The sequence below is a fragment of the Tenebrio molitor genome, chromosome 7 (genome assembly GCF_963966145.1).
Source record: "Tenebrio molitor chromosome 7, icTenMoli1.1, whole genome shotgun sequence".
NCBI lineage: Eukaryota > Metazoa > Arthropoda > Insecta > Coleoptera > Tenebrionidae > Tenebrio > Tenebrio molitor.
In genome coordinates this window covers 20,909,262-20,924,884 of record NC_091052.1, presented here as the reverse complement: position 1 = coordinate 20,924,884, position 15,623 = coordinate 20,909,262, and the positions used below count along the sequence as shown (strand labels likewise).

Below are 15,623 nucleotides of genomic sequence, written 5' to 3'. Positions count from 1 at the left end.
TCTTTGCCGATGATTCTCCTTCTCCCTGCTAAACTCCTCCCACCGCGCACCTCGCGTGTCAAGAGATAATGCACTAGCTATACAATATTACTCACTAAACTCTGTCCACTGATAGATTGCTTGACATAAATGTTACTAAAAGTGTTCACTCTACGCTATAAGAAATAGATCCGGCGCGAAATTTAAAAAAATGAAAGAACAGGTTTACACGTGATGTTTTATTATTATTCTATATGTTTGCACTTAGGAAAGACGAAAGAAATCTTCAGTATAGCAAGGGTAATATATTAGGTGTTATTAATACAGGGTATTTCAAGAGTGATAATGTGCCCGATGGATTTAAAAATGCAACGCACAATACATTTTCGAATTTCCGAAAAAAGCTGGCTACAGATATCAAAATATCCAGCTTTTTTCGGAAATGGCTGAAACAAACAAGAGATTATTTAATATTTAATGAGTGAACAAAAATTACCTCTGTATCATTTTCAATGTTTGTAATGTCACTTAAAGTGTTCATTGTGCTAGATTCTTGAGGAACGCACTCACTTCACAAATTCAAAGAAATCAACAAAAATCGCAACGGAGGAGATCAAAACAGCAACACGATCAAAACTAACGACTTTTAAAACCAGAGGAACGCAAAACAAAGCTCTAAAGATGAAAAATCGCAAATCTAAATGCTTAAATCACTTGACAGCACTGACAATTTCAAATTTGAAAAGTCATATAATTTATTTTTCGCGTGGGTTTTATAACAACCAATGAGAATCAGTGGCGCGAATGCTTCAAGATATTACCAACACAATCTATGATACTTTCTTAATATTTTAATGTTATGGTTTGGGGATTTTGTTATCTAAGGATATTTAAAAAAATGCATTCTATCAGTGGACGTAGTCTACAATCAATCCCACTGAATATGCAGACGAGAGTGATAAAAGAATTACATACAGTTGTGGACAAAATGAACTGGGACAATGTTTTTTCGCTAATGTAAGTCTGTCTGAAAGTTTACTCTTTCTATGGTTACTATTAAAATATTTATAGTTTATTATGTATTTTGTGTTGCATATTATTATCATATTAATTCCGTTTTTCCTTGTTAATGTTGGCCTACGGTTGGCCCTTAACCCTCACCTAGTGCAACTTTACAGTTGTGGACAAAATAAAGTAGGACAAATCGACAAATTTTTCTCGCTCGTATCATTTTCTCTAGGAGATCAGTTATATTCACATGATTGTGAAATTAAGGATATGTTGAATAAATCTAAAATTTAATTGGTTTTCAAATAAAAAATTAAAATCGAATTTGTAAGTACCCATGATAAGTTGGGAGTTTATTATTCCCCTGATCTTAAATACAATGCAATGAAAATAATTTAAACTAAACTAAATACATTTATTTAATAATAATTTTCAAACTTAACAATAACTAATATTTTGTCATTGCACCGTTGCGATTAACAACTTCTGCTAATCTTCGGGACATAGAATGGCATAAATTCAAGCAGTAATCGTCTTCAATAGTTTCCCATGTATTATGAAGAATTTCTAACATTTCTTCTACATTTAGGGGTCTGAGATTTTGCCTTTGTATTTTTTTTACGAGTAGCCCCCAGACTTTTTCGATAGGGTTTAGGTCGGGGCTGCGGCTAGGCCAATCAACGATATGAATATTATTTTGCCTGAACCAGTCTTGCACAATATGTGCCGTATGGACAGGACAATTATCCTGCTGAAATAAAAACTGATCAGGATATAACAGCGACACAGAGGGCAACATTATATTATTTAAAATTGAAATATATTCTGGACTGTTCAATCTTGTATCAATATGCCATAAAACACCGGGGCCACGTGCTGATATCCAAGCCCACATATTTACAGTAAATCTATTACTATCTACATGATTTACATATCTTCCTTGGAATCTGCTATTAGCGGGACGATAAACACGAATGGGACCATTACGTGTTGACTGGAAAGTCTTCTCATCAGTAAAAATAATATTATCCCTTAAAGGTTTCATCAACTGCCATGTACTCTAAAGCAAATCCAACTCGACGTTCTTTGTGTTGCTGTGTAAGAAGTATTTTTTTCGCCGCTGAACGACAACGTCGGTCTGTTTCTTTTACCCGTCTTCGAGCAGTACGAGCCGATCCTGGGAAGTTGGCTTCTCCCACAGCGTCCACAACGGAGTAAAAAGGATGTTCTCTTATTGTCTGGATTAATAAAGCATCTTGCTCTTGATTAGAAACCCTTCTTCGTCCGGCCCCAGGATTTGCATTTATTGTTCCTTGTTGTCTCCACTTTTTTAAAATATTGAAGACGGAATTTTTACTAATATTGTACCTGAGAGCAATCCGCCTTATGGACCAACCGTCCTCAGCTTTAGAAATTATTCCCAATTTGACTAAATTGCTAATGCGAACCATGATCGTTTTTGATTTTTTTTTTTTTGACAAGTGTCAAATTTAAAACTTCAGATTTAGCGCCCGTTGCAATCAACTAAAATTGAGCGAAAATCTGCATCAAGACTTGTCCCACTTCATTTTGTCCACAACTGTATGTTGAAATCTACACAATCATGTTTATATGTATCAAGTGGAAGGACAGTTACATACAGGTCTCTCTGAACTAGCGGACCAAAATAATACGGTGAAATCACCATCTTCTGGGAATAACAGTAAAAATATTTAAAAAAATTCATCCTCATTGGATTTTAAAATAAGAACGTTTTTAATTGACCAACTGCGAGTAGATATAAAATTACCTTAAAAAATTATATTTTTTGCGCGATTGTACTCTATTTGGTTGTTTACCACGTCTGTTTCCAAGGTGGTAAGCTCTGTTTACTCGTTGCTAACGATAAACTCGATGGTAAGTAATTTTTGGTGTTCTAGAACGGTAAGTAAAGTTTATTCAAAATTAATCGATTATTATAATAATTTTTATGTAGACAGAAGTTGAAGACAAGATGTGGGGGCACTTTCTGGAAACTCATAAAGCTCTTGTAGTCGGCTTTCCTTGGCGCTGCAATGAAATAGCATTAGCAAACTTGCCGCGACATTGGCATTGTCAAAATTTTCATACCCCGCATTTTCCTTGTCTTCTTGATTACAAATTGAGATCGTTGGTTTCGAAAATTCTTAATTTATGTAGACGGAAGTTGAAGACAAGATGTTAGCACTTTCTGGAAACTCACACGGCTCTTGTAGTCGGCCTACCTTGCCGCTGCAATGAAACAATTTTAGTAACAGACTTGCCGCGACATTAGTATTATCAAAATTTTCATACCACAAATTTTCCTTGTCTTCTTGATTACAAATTGAGATCGTTGGTTTCGAAAATTCTTCATTTATGTAGACAGAAGTTGAAGACAAGATGTTAGCACTTTCTGGAAACTCACACGGCTCTTGTGGTCGGCATTCCTTGCCGCTGCAATGAAATAATATTAGCGAACTGGAAAAAATTTTTGAAACTAACGACCTCAACGTGTAATTAAGAAGACAAGGAAAATTTGTGGTATGAAAATTTTGATAAAAATTAAATTTTAATTTTTATCAAAATTTTCATACCACAAATTTTCCTTGTCTTCTTAATTACACGTTGAGGTCGTTAGTTTCAAAAATTCTTTATTTGTGACGCACCCCACATTCAAAGTTTCTTCTACAATATCCACTTCGTTTTCGGAATCACTAATATCACTCATTTTACTGCTTGTTTTTCAACACAACTGGCGATATTTGCGCACAAAAACTGCAATGGCGGTAGTTGTTTGCAGATTGCCTTAGAAACGCGATACAAAAATCGACATTGTGGCAACACGATGTGAAGGGCGTCGTATCGCATTGCATTCTATTATAGTTAGGAATGTTTTGTAATAAATATTCAATCGCGCAAAAAATCTCATAATCATGACGAACGTTAATGACAATGTACGGATCTCAGACAATATTGGAGTCGTCGCAAGCTCCTCCTCCAAACAATTGTCTTCGATCCGTACATTGTCATTACCGTTCTTTATACTTAATATACTATTGTAATTGTCAGAAATAATTTATTATTTATTTTTTATTTTCATTAATGTCATCGGAAACCGACTTATCGCGGAATCAGGCGATTCAAAATCAAAGAAATTCCTTTTCGAGAGGATTTCCCTTGCCATTCAACGTGGAAACGCTGCAAGCATTCGAGGCACTTTTCCAGATTCCGCAATATTATCGAAAATTTTTGTATTATAAAACAAAAATGTTTATGTAATTATGTTATACTTAATATAATATTTATTATGACATAATATTCAGTTATTATGCCTTTGCAACAATCAAATTTGTTTCGATAGTTACTATAGTATATTAAGGCTGTTGCACAGTAATAAAACTTTTGGGCGAGGTGTAGTTCAAGTTGCAGAAGTATTCAGAATTCTTGGATCGGTCAAACACTGCAGCAGGTACCCTCTCGAGACCCGTCACTCATAAAATTAGCATTTTACAAGAGCATTAAATCTTCGTATTGTGAACAAATTTGTTGGCAAATTTTAGATTTTCTTATTTCTTGTAGTTTGGATGTATTTATCTGTGCACTTTAGTGATTGAATCTCTTACTTGCAGAAAATTCTTTTGAAGAAAATAACGGACAATGATTAATACAAATGTAAAGGCTATGACTTTGACAGTGTCAGATTTTTCGTATCTCTGCTATCTTTATAATTGATTTCATATAAATGTTCATCAAGTGAGCTGTGCATTTGTAAAAGCACCTTTAATTTAGTTACATTACAAAAGTCACATTTATGAAGGTCATGTCCAATAAATCTTTACTTGGTAAAAATACAAAGACAAAAACAAATAAGAATTACTTTAATTTAATCAGTAAAAAGACGTAACATTGCTTTTGAAATAAGCGATGTTAAAATGGACGCGCAGAGCAAGCAACTTTGAAAGTTAAAGTCACTAGCTTTAGCTGTTGCCTAGCGGTTGGCCAAGCAATGGTGAAGCGCGCTAAACGGATTCTAATTATTTTTCCACAGTTTTATGTTTGAAGCTATGGTGACTATATTTTTTGTTAAACATTAACGTATCTCACGGGGCTACTGTCTCAGTTTTTTGAAAAATCGCTTCATTCTTTTAAAAAAAATTAATAACGTTTTTCAGTAATTTTAATTATTTATCTACTTTCATACTGTAATGTGCCATATTTCACAATTTTTTTAAGTGTCGTAATGGCAGTTTTTACGGCACTAGTGCGGTAATAAAGCACTAGTGCAGTAAAGAGACTAAATTTTGCAAAATTTACAACTATTTATTAACATAAATTACACAGTTTGAGACAGTTTCAATATTGACCCCAGACGCTGTCCCCAAGTTAATGCTGGGCTTTTCCACCATGACGTTACTTGTTGAACGTAGAGTATCTGAAGAGCCCATTATTTTCGTTGCAATTATTTTCTTATTTTGAACTGATGTTTCAACATATCCCTCTGCAACATTGTCAGACTTCCAGCCTCCATGACGCTTGAGAGTATGCATATCTGCCCCTGCATCTGCCAATAATGATGCTGAGGATCTCCGAAAACAATGTCCTGTATAGTTTGCTGGTTCAGATAATCCTAATGCAGTAGCGATTTTCTTTGGAATTCCTCCGATTGTATTCACTCCAACAGGCTGCTGGGTACATTTACCTCCCCTGTAGATAAGAAAAAATCTATCGTGCTTGGTCTGACTGGGACGCAAATCCATATATTTTCGAAATAAATCCAAACAACTTATTCCCTGAATATTTCCGTCTGTTATGGCAAATTCCCGTGTAATTTTAGTTTTTGTATTCGGCAAGGTGATCCAGATAAATTCTCCTTTATCTTGAACGTCTCGTCTCATCAAATTTGTGATCTCCTCGCGTCGACAAGCACCAAAAATTCCAAATATCAAAACGACCTGAAAGCATAATACGTTTGAGATTGTTTTTTATTATCTCAGCTCCAATTTACCTTCATAAATAAGAAATCTTTATCATTCATTTCCTTAAGAAATTGGTGTATCTCCTCTTTGCAAAAAATGCACGATTTTTTAGGTCGGTATCCTTCTGATCTCCTCTTCAAGAAAGCCACAACCTGATGATATTGACTAATGTCAATCTTTATCTTAATCGACACCATCGTCCGCAACATAGAATACCGGCACGATAAGGAGGATGGTTTTAGCTTCTCTGATTGTTCCGCAAAATAGGCAAGGACCACCTTTTCAGAGACTTCACGAATTTTCTTGATTTCCATCCATTCTTCAAAATATTTGCACACTATCTCATACCACTCTTTGGATTTGGCAGGAATTAATGTATCTATAGCAGATTGAGCAGCCAATTCTACCGGGTGATCAAAAAGGACTGTTTAAGTTGGCAGTACAATTAAGAAAATTTTATATTTCGGTTATTTATAACACTGCAACCGGGTATGTTTTGTTGGTTTATTTGACAAATATCTGATGTAGGTATAGCATTAACAACGACAAGCCATCAACAACCGAAAGTTACTCCTGTTATACAATTTAAAATACAATTCAGTGTTACCAACTTAAACAGTCCTATTTGATCACCCCGTATATCAGAAGGCAAATTTTCCTCTGTATCACTCATTTTTGCACTGACACTGCAACTTGCTTTCATTGGAACACTTTTGAAAAAAGTAAACAACTTCGTAACCACGGTTATTAGATAGATTAGCCGCCCTATTATTTTTGCATAAACGATATTTTAAAAATTTAATTAACACTTTGGCTACTATGTGTACCATTTTTGGTACACACTCGACCTTTACCTGCAAACTATGTGGCCAGATTTGGTACACATTTCACGACTCAATTAGATCCACTGTGTACCCTGTACGGACACGATTTTCGTAGTTTACAAAGGGATTCTCGATAGTCGAAGTTTGTGAGTAAAGATTGGTGGAGCATTTCGAAAAAAAAATTACAAATGTCGCCTAGGTCACCTTTCTAATGCCTTTCTAACTACAAATGAATATAGACAAACAAAAAATGTCGTAGTTTGTGGGGACATTTTTCAAAATACCCCCGTAGTAGCCAAAGTGTTAAACACAAAAATACCGGGTGGGGCATTGTATACGCGCACGCGAGAAATCGCGACTTCTAATTAAATAAAATTGGCGAAATTTTATATACGTGACTAACTATTGATAAGGTATATTCGAGAATTTTTAAAAAAAATTTTGTTAATAAATAAAGCCGTAACAATTTTATTACTTTTCTGAAATTAACTGTTAATTTACTTATAAAGTTTTTAGACTAAATGAATCTGTATCTGCTAGCCCATCAAACCCTGGTGGCACAATTACAAATTTTGACTTGGTTAGCTAAATAATTCGCTTTTTTATTTAAACGTAAACCAGACGGGTGATTTACGGCACAATGGTATAATTTCCCAACAAAGGTTTAGCCGACCGTTTTAAACCTTTTTGCCATAAAATTGACAGTTTCCATTGTCACCTAAATTTACGGCAGCACAAGTAGCAGGTCATAAATAAAAATGATTTTGAAAGTTGAAATGTAAAACTGCGTTTAATTCAAAATCTAATTGGTATTTTTTCCCGTAGATTTCGTAAATAATTATAGGAAGTGAATCTGGGTAGGTTAGTATAAAAATCAGAATTTGACTTTTTGGTTGAAATTTACATTTTATTTTTTTTTGGCTTTGTTTGTAAGTGAAAAATTATCAAAAAATTATGAAATGTACCTTACCAATAGCCAGGTAAGTCTGAAAAATTTCGACAATTTTATTTAATAGAAGTCGCGATTTCTCGCGTGCGCGTATACGATGCCCCACCCGGTATTGGTATTAATTATGAAAGTAGATAAAACGTTGTACGATATTTGTATCGTAATGTGTTGTTACGATACTTGATGGATTATCCAACTCGCCTTCGGCTTGTTAGACAATTTTTCCATCGCGTATCGTAAAATTCCACATTACGATACACATATCGTAAATAACTATTTTGCTCAATTGTTCATTTAGAGACTATTTAAAAAGTGCATTGGATTCAGAAGAACGTATCTCATGGGGCTACTGTCTCAGTTTTTGGAAAAACAAATAGATTGGAAGCAAAAAAATAAACAAAAGCCTCAACAAAACGCGTAAAATTCGGTTATTAGGCAGTCCACTATACTTCTCAACTACCTGCAGCCCCTGGAGGTCGTAAACTCGGGTTGACATAATCACTACTTAACGCCCGCAATGCAACTTTTGTTGGGAAGATACTTGCACTGGGCTCACGGGAACACCCTCGGGGCAGGCCCGGCGTGCCGCGATGGTCAACTTATGAATCCCATTTTTAAAATATACCTGAAAGGAGATGGCCGGATTGTCGCGGTGCGGTATCATAACCTTTTTATCTTTTTAACAAAGTAAACCAATCACTAATTCTAATAATAGCGAGTAATTAAAATACCTAATACCTACATATAACACTTTTTTTGATCGAGCACCAATTATACAGGTGTCCCAAAAAAAAGACGAGTCCATAGCTCCCTTATTTATCGGACGATTTTAATTATGTATACACCAAATTAATTTGTTGTGAGTAGGCTACAAAATGGCCTACTAAATTCACGTAAAGCCCTAACGACTTCGAGGTTAAACTGTCAAATATTTTTTGTCTTTTTCACTTTTCAGTATCAGATTTGATGTATAAAAATAAAACAGCCCGTTAGGTGTTGCTTAGTGACACTTTCTGATATTGTTATTATAACTAACAGCCCTTTCACAATAGCGTTAACGTTACGTCGATGTTAAAACGTTAATGTTAACGTTAGATCTAATTACATGCATTTCAGTACTTTTTATAAATTATTTCCGTTGGCTAATGTTAGAATGTAACGTTAAGAATCCACAACATTTCTAGAACTAACGTTAACGCTAACAATATCATGCAACATTAATTTTCATCATAACGTCATTGTGAACGGTCCACAATGAAATACATGTCATTTTGAATTTCTAGATCTAACGTTAACATTAACGTTTTAACATCGACGTAACGTTAACGCCATTGTGCATGGGCCTTTACTTACCGGACTCAAATTGATGATGCAATTGAACATCTACCGGATAGTATGAAATAAAAATTTAAACTATGTACCGGGTGTCCCATCACTTATGACAAGCACGAAAATGACTTAAAACTAAATTATATTTATATGAAAGTATTATAGATGCATGAATACTGTTCACCGCCACAAAAATTGGGTATTACTTTTTTGTTAAAATTAATTACCTAGGTAAGTACAGCAGTTAAAAAACTATCACTTTAAAAATTAAATTTTGTTCGATGCAGTTCAAATTTGGTACACGTTATGAAACCATAATACATAGAGAAATAAAATCCGTGATTAGAATTTAATGAAAATGTTTTGATGTAAAGATATTTGGTTTATTTAATTTAGGGCGTTTTACTTTATGAAAATGGATTGAAAACAATTAAATTAAGAAACCTAAGTTAAAATAGGTATATCATCTAATTATTATTAACCTAAAAACTAAATAATCTCAGAATGTGACACTCAAACTTTTCTGTTCCCATTCATTCCAATATCGAACCCGGTATCGGTCGTTTGGGCCAAACTACAGCGTGATCAACAATGACTGAGTCTGTTGGCAAACAACTGAACAACAACTGAAAAATATTGGGGTAATCTTGTAGTTTACGTCGCCCAAACTGCGCATCTCATATGCGCAGCCCCATAGACTCTGCATTGTTGCCAGAACGTAATTAGAATTGAGCGTCTCTTTTAGTTGGATGTGTAGGATTCCAATACGTTTGTTAATTGATCTGTTTCCCTGGTTTAGTTTGTGTTTGGTGCTTTTTTTAACTTTGTTTCGAAACAATGGGTGGTAAAGGGGCTCTTGCACAGAGTATAATTGTATAATTAAAATCACCGTCCCGTGATTTTAATTGTGAATTTTCTCTTATTCGATACAAATAAATAAGTCTGGCAACGCTGGACACATTTAGCACGGTGCGCGAAGCGATGCGCAGTTTGGGCGACGTAAACTACAAGATTACCAATATTGGTGTTTTTCTGTTTCGTGATTGGCACTGACCGGATGTATTAACTTGATACGACATTAAAAAAAAATTAGGTTATGTCGGGTATGTTTATGCCATGACCAACTTCATTCATATCCGCTTCGCTTCTATATGGCCGTTTCAATTTTGAATTTTACATGCAATCAAATGTTCCCATTTGATGGACATCTACTAGCGACATCTCGGTAGCGTTTTTAAATTCATCAACTTTTTGCGGTGAATTTCAACATTGGTGGACTGTCAATCATAAGTTTTTTTTGTGTTGAACATTTATGTTGTGCAAAAATGTGATGAATAGGGAAACGGATTTGGTGGAAAACTGATGACTGTGCTGACGTCATGACACCTGAAGTGTAAACATAACCTAAACATTTTTTCATTATTATTATATGAATAAATATGTGCGACATTAGTCTTCTTGGGACCATAATATTGGTAAAACGGATTACAATGCCTTTGGAAGATTCATCAGATGATGATTTATTAACTTCCTCTGATGAAGAAATTATTTTAAACAGAAGAAAGACTCATGAAAAAATTAGAGGATACGTGAATAATGTTGCACTTTTCCAGTTTTTCCCTCGCTTTGCTTTGACATTGACAGTTTGACTTCGACAAACTATTTTGACATTTCCCCCACTATTCGTCCACCAAACAACCAACTCCCATTGTAGATGGGAAAGGTGAATTTTGGTTGAGCCCAACATGAAATTTTTGGTGAATAAAGAAACGTGTTTTCTTAAGCTCAACATAAATCTAACAGTAATATAACAACGTTTTGGTAGAAAACTGATTCCACCGATTGATCCATCGATGAATTTAAAAACGCTCTCCTCCTCAACAAACAATCAAACTACAACTGAATTTGACACGGCTTCCTAGATTAATAAGAGTCGAAGCCTCTAATACGGCTGGTCGAGTTCCTTGAACTGTCTGTTCCTTCAAAAGCCAAAAGTATAGTAGCGCCCTCTACCAAAAAACGAATATTTTTTTAATTAAATGAATGAAAAATCGTATTAATGTTTTTTTTTCTATCAATAATCTACTTTTTGAAGTAGTGTATGTAACATACAAATTACGATTCTTTTTAAAATGAGATTTGTACGCGGTTAAGCAGCCAAATACACAAATGTATAGTGGCGCCCTCTCAGGAACAGAAAAAATGCTTGCAACTGATGAACTCGACCAGCCGTATTAGAGGCTTCGACTCTTATTAATCTAGGAAGCCGTGGAATTTGACATTAACGTCAAGGTCAATGGCCAATGGCCTCATTTTTATGTTATTACTGTTATCAGCCCATTAAAAAAAAAACACGAAGACGAAAATGTTGGGTTTAATTTAACTAGATGACAACACTAACAAAACACATTTTTAAAGGTAAGAGCACTATTTATAACTTCAAAACTTTTCATCTCAGTGGTTTACTGTTCAAGCTTACTCTTCAAAGAATCCATTTATTCTACATATAATAACATTGCATACTGCAGCTTTGTGGTCTGCACAGGAAAACGCTGAATTTTGAAGGAGGTGATCATACAGCAAGTCATGCAAATGAGTACATGGTTTCTCATATTGTAGAAATGGTACCTAACAGTTTTTGTATTATATTCGCAATTCTCAATAATGCCTACAAATGAATCACTGGGATACAGCAATTGACTCTGATTTTGAAGGGCTATTAATCTTAACAAAGATCCTAGTATGATGGTGGATAAAAGTGACATAAAAGATCACTTTGCCAAATTTGTATTGTATATGTATTGTTTTGCAGGGAAGAAGCAGGTTCATTTTCATCTGGGGACTGGGTCAGGATGTGAATTCGTACAAACAACAACAGGGTTCTAAAATAACCAAAGAAAACATTTTGCATGTTGTATACATATTTTGGATCTGAATTCCTACAAATACGAATGGGACAGCATCTTTAGTGAGTGTCACTTTTTTTGAAGATGATCTGTAATTTTGTTGAGATCTGTAATACCATTTAATAAACTACCTTCTATAAGAAATTTTATTATTCAAAAAATACTACAAGATCTTTTAAGAGACTTTAGCCATTTGTTTCTCTGATCAGAATCGCTTGGAAATTGGAAAAAAGGCTTCAAATTTCCACAAATAAAACACTTTCTGCCCATTTTGTTAAAAAAACAACTAAACAGTCCCGAATTTATTTAAACTTTAGAATGAATAAGTTGTCAACTTGACGGAAGATGGCGACACATGATGCACGTTTCATGGACTACTTTGCGGGAACAAATTTTTGCTAAATTGAGACGGCCATATAGAAGCGAAGCGAATATGAATGAAGTTGGTCATGGTTTATGCTAATACAAAAATGACCCTTTGATGGTAAACGTCAAATTCGCCTGTCAACTCTGTCAAAGCTGACAACCGGAAAGGCGTTTAGATTACAGTGGTACCAAAATCGTTCAAATTTTCATTGTTACCAACAGACTCAGTCATTCTTGATCACGTTGTACCTGCGTCTAAACTCCGTCCAGCGAGAGATTGGGAGAGTTTAAATTGTAGGCTTGTAACCCAACACTACAAAATCCACTAGAATACTACTACTACTAGAATACAAAAAAAATTAATAAAATAAATTATTGTGGTGGTACCTTTGAAATAATTTCGCGGGCATTGTAATCCTACGCCAATTTATGCTGTCACAGCAAATTGTCAAATTTCAGCTGTTGTCGTTGCCGCTGTCATTTTGAATCGTCAACACCGTGTGCGGTTTATTTGCTCTTTCGTCTTCAAGTGAGGTATTTTGTTGTGTTTAAAACTTCTTAATTATCTGGGATAAGTTAGTTTGTTGGTTTGCATTGACTAAGTTCTGTATTGTTAACCTCCGAGTAATGTGTGTTTTGTTCGTTATTTCTTGCTTAACTATTTTTTTGTGGTGTTTAAACTTTCTAAGTTTTTAAGATTAGTTAGTTTGTTGTTTTAGTTTGTTTCTGTTCTATAAGTTCCCTATTGTTTACCTTCGAGTGCCTTTTTTAAGTGACATTTCTATTTATAAACATGAATCCCTTTAGTGATATCACGAACAATATCTAGACTGATGCAAAGGTATGAAGATAACATTTTTAATTAATTACATTGCTTTAAAACTGTGTTGTAGGCAACCTGAAGCTATTTGACTGTAGCTGGCAACCCAGCAGTCCAGAAGATGATGCAAGTGCTTATTCATTTTTCATAAATGAAAAACTTACAACTGAAAGTCCACTGGAGGTTGCTTTTCATACCTTTATAACAAAAAATATTATTATACCTATCATAATTTTATTGACATCATCATTAATTAGGTCAGATTAGTCAAGGGTTAAAAGTATTTTTCTTAAAGGTCACTGCGAGATGCTTAGGAGTTAGCAAAAACACAGTGTCAAAGTGTAAAGGTGGTCCAACTAAAACATCATCAAGAAAGTTGACGAGGCAGCGTCCCAGAAGAGTTACAGCAGACTTACATTGCAATATTAAGCAAGAAGTTCATCTTGTACTCAATGATATGATGCAGAGCAGTAAGACAAGGGTTGTGTACTGTAAAGCTAGTTTTTTTTTCGATGAAATATTTCTTTTTTAAATTTTCAGCCTTATACCGCCACAGGCTCTTCTGATATTTATTCAATAAGTAAAATTAATCTTCTAAAATATATTTTAATAAGACAAATTGAATTCGGACTGTCGCACGATATTCGGTCATTCAGACAAACGTCTGCAGAAAGTCTCAGGATTTAGTTTAAATTAACCTTGACGCTCTCGTTGTCCATTTTTGTTTTATGTTTATATTACCTACGTACCGGGTGATCAAGAAGGACTATTTAAGTTGGCAGTATAATTAAGAAATTTTTTTAATTGGGTTATTTATAACACTGCAACTGGATATGTTTTGTTGGTTTATTTGACAAATATCTGATATAGGTATAGCTTTAACAACGACAAGCCACCAACAACCGGAAGTTACTTCTGTTATACTATTTAAAATACGATCCAGTGTCACCAACTTAAACAGTCCTTCTTGATCACCCCGTATTATGTCTTATAATTTTGTGTAAGTCAGAAATTTAATTTGAAATTAACCAGTTACTGCAGGTGAAAACAAGAACGTATTTGATTTTATTTATTTGAAAAATTAAATACAGGCGTCCTTCAACCCAAGGAATTGTTTTATTTTAACTCCTAGCCTCCTGAGAAGTTCCCCATATTTTGCTTCACGAACTGATCTTCCGCTATTTTGAACACAACAATTTCGTAGACATTTAACGACCAGCAAAATTAAGTCGTTTGATTTCGCATTGATATAAAATTGTTATATAAACGATCTTGTTGGTTGAGGTTTTACTTTTAAATATTCTTGGCGCAAGTAGTTATCAAGAGTAGGTAGGTACACGTCTTCGTGTAAAATCCTGCAACTGTAATATTTTCATTCATTTTATCTCTTATTCGTTAAGGTACTTCATTAATTAGAGCATAATTTCCGGGCACAAAATGTTACTGCTTGAAGGATATATTTCAAATTTTACGCGCGCTAGGTACTACTTTCTCTGCGTAGAATTTAGTGATTTTTATGTCAACCAATCTCTCACTGGACAAACTATAGTAACGTCGAGTAAACGGCCAAGCTGTAGGTAATTAGTTGTTCTCAGTAACGATTGAATATAGAATATTAAAACCCCTACTAATTTATACAGAAACTATAATTTTTTCCAATAAATGTCTAAATGATTCTGACATAGTTCTAAGTATAGTATTTTTCTGCAATTGGAGAAAAGTTGTAAGTATTATCCGATAACAGGTTTTTTTTTAATGGAAATGATTTGTACATACAGATAATGAAAACGGGCGCTATTGTAATCCTACCTTTCTTACGCTAAATAATCCCTAGGATTACGAAAATAAGATTCAATCTCTGAACTCTAAAGTTATGGTCCAATGTTTACCCTTTTGGGATGACGTCACGATTTCCTTTCTCGCTTTCTCTTTATTGAAACAACAGGAACAAACAAAAAAATGCGATGCGTTTATTTATTATTGATTACTTGTGCTCTTGTCAATTTGACATTTTTTTATTTTTCATTTATTAGTTATGTTATTAAATACATTGATTACAATCGTAAACTTTCGAAGCAATTGTCAACAAAATTGAAATTTAATAGTTATTTTTGATAAATCCAAATTTATTTCTGATCCTAGAGTCCAATTAGTACCCATTTGCGATGACGTCATTATTTAGTAACTTCACGTATGTTTGAGCTAGGATCAGAAACTAATTTGAATTGATCATAAATAACTATAAGGTTAGGTATTAAAACGATTGTAGTCGAAGCAAGCCATACCCTAGTTATGAAATTTTCTGACAATTGCTTCAAAAGGTTATGTTTGTAATCAATGTAATAAGTGAAAGAAATTAAAAATTGTCAAATTGACAGGAACATAAAATAACCACAAAGTAACCAGCAATAAATAAACATACTACATATTCCGGACAAAAAATGTTGTCCACATTTTTCCTATCAT

General features: G+C 34.2%; 2 long non-coding RNA genes across 8 annotated transcripts; one reads left to right on the top strand and one right to left on the bottom strand.

The window, feature by feature from the left end:
* Positions 1-2,828: 2,828 nt before the first annotated feature.
* LOC138135136 (uncharacterized) lies at positions 2,829-10,082 on the bottom strand. 2 transcript variants are annotated; one of them, XR_011160870.1, is made up of 5 exons: positions 5,993-10,082; positions 3,582-5,939; positions 3,301-3,441; positions 3,097-3,237; positions 2,829-3,036 (listed from the first exon to the last, which is right to left on the bottom strand). It is a non-coding gene; the product is annotated as an uncharacterized lncRNA (long non-coding RNA). The 2 variants fall into 2 exon arrangements; XR_011160869.1 differs by having other exon boundaries at positions 2,829-3,237.
* Positions 10,083-11,070: 988 nt separating this feature from the next.
* LOC138135658 (uncharacterized) lies at positions 11,071-14,264 on the top strand. Of its 6 annotated transcripts, none has more exons than XR_011161044.1 (4): positions 11,071-11,483; positions 11,540-11,823; positions 11,878-13,178; positions 13,231-14,264. It is a non-coding gene; the product is annotated as an uncharacterized lncRNA (long non-coding RNA). The 6 variants fall into 6 exon arrangements; XR_011161043.1 differs by having other exon boundaries at positions 11,540-13,178; positions 13,231-13,340; positions 13,453-14,264; XR_011161042.1 differs by having other exon boundaries at positions 11,540-13,178; positions 13,231-13,643; positions 13,698-14,264.
* Positions 14,265-15,623: the final 1,359 nt, after the last annotated feature.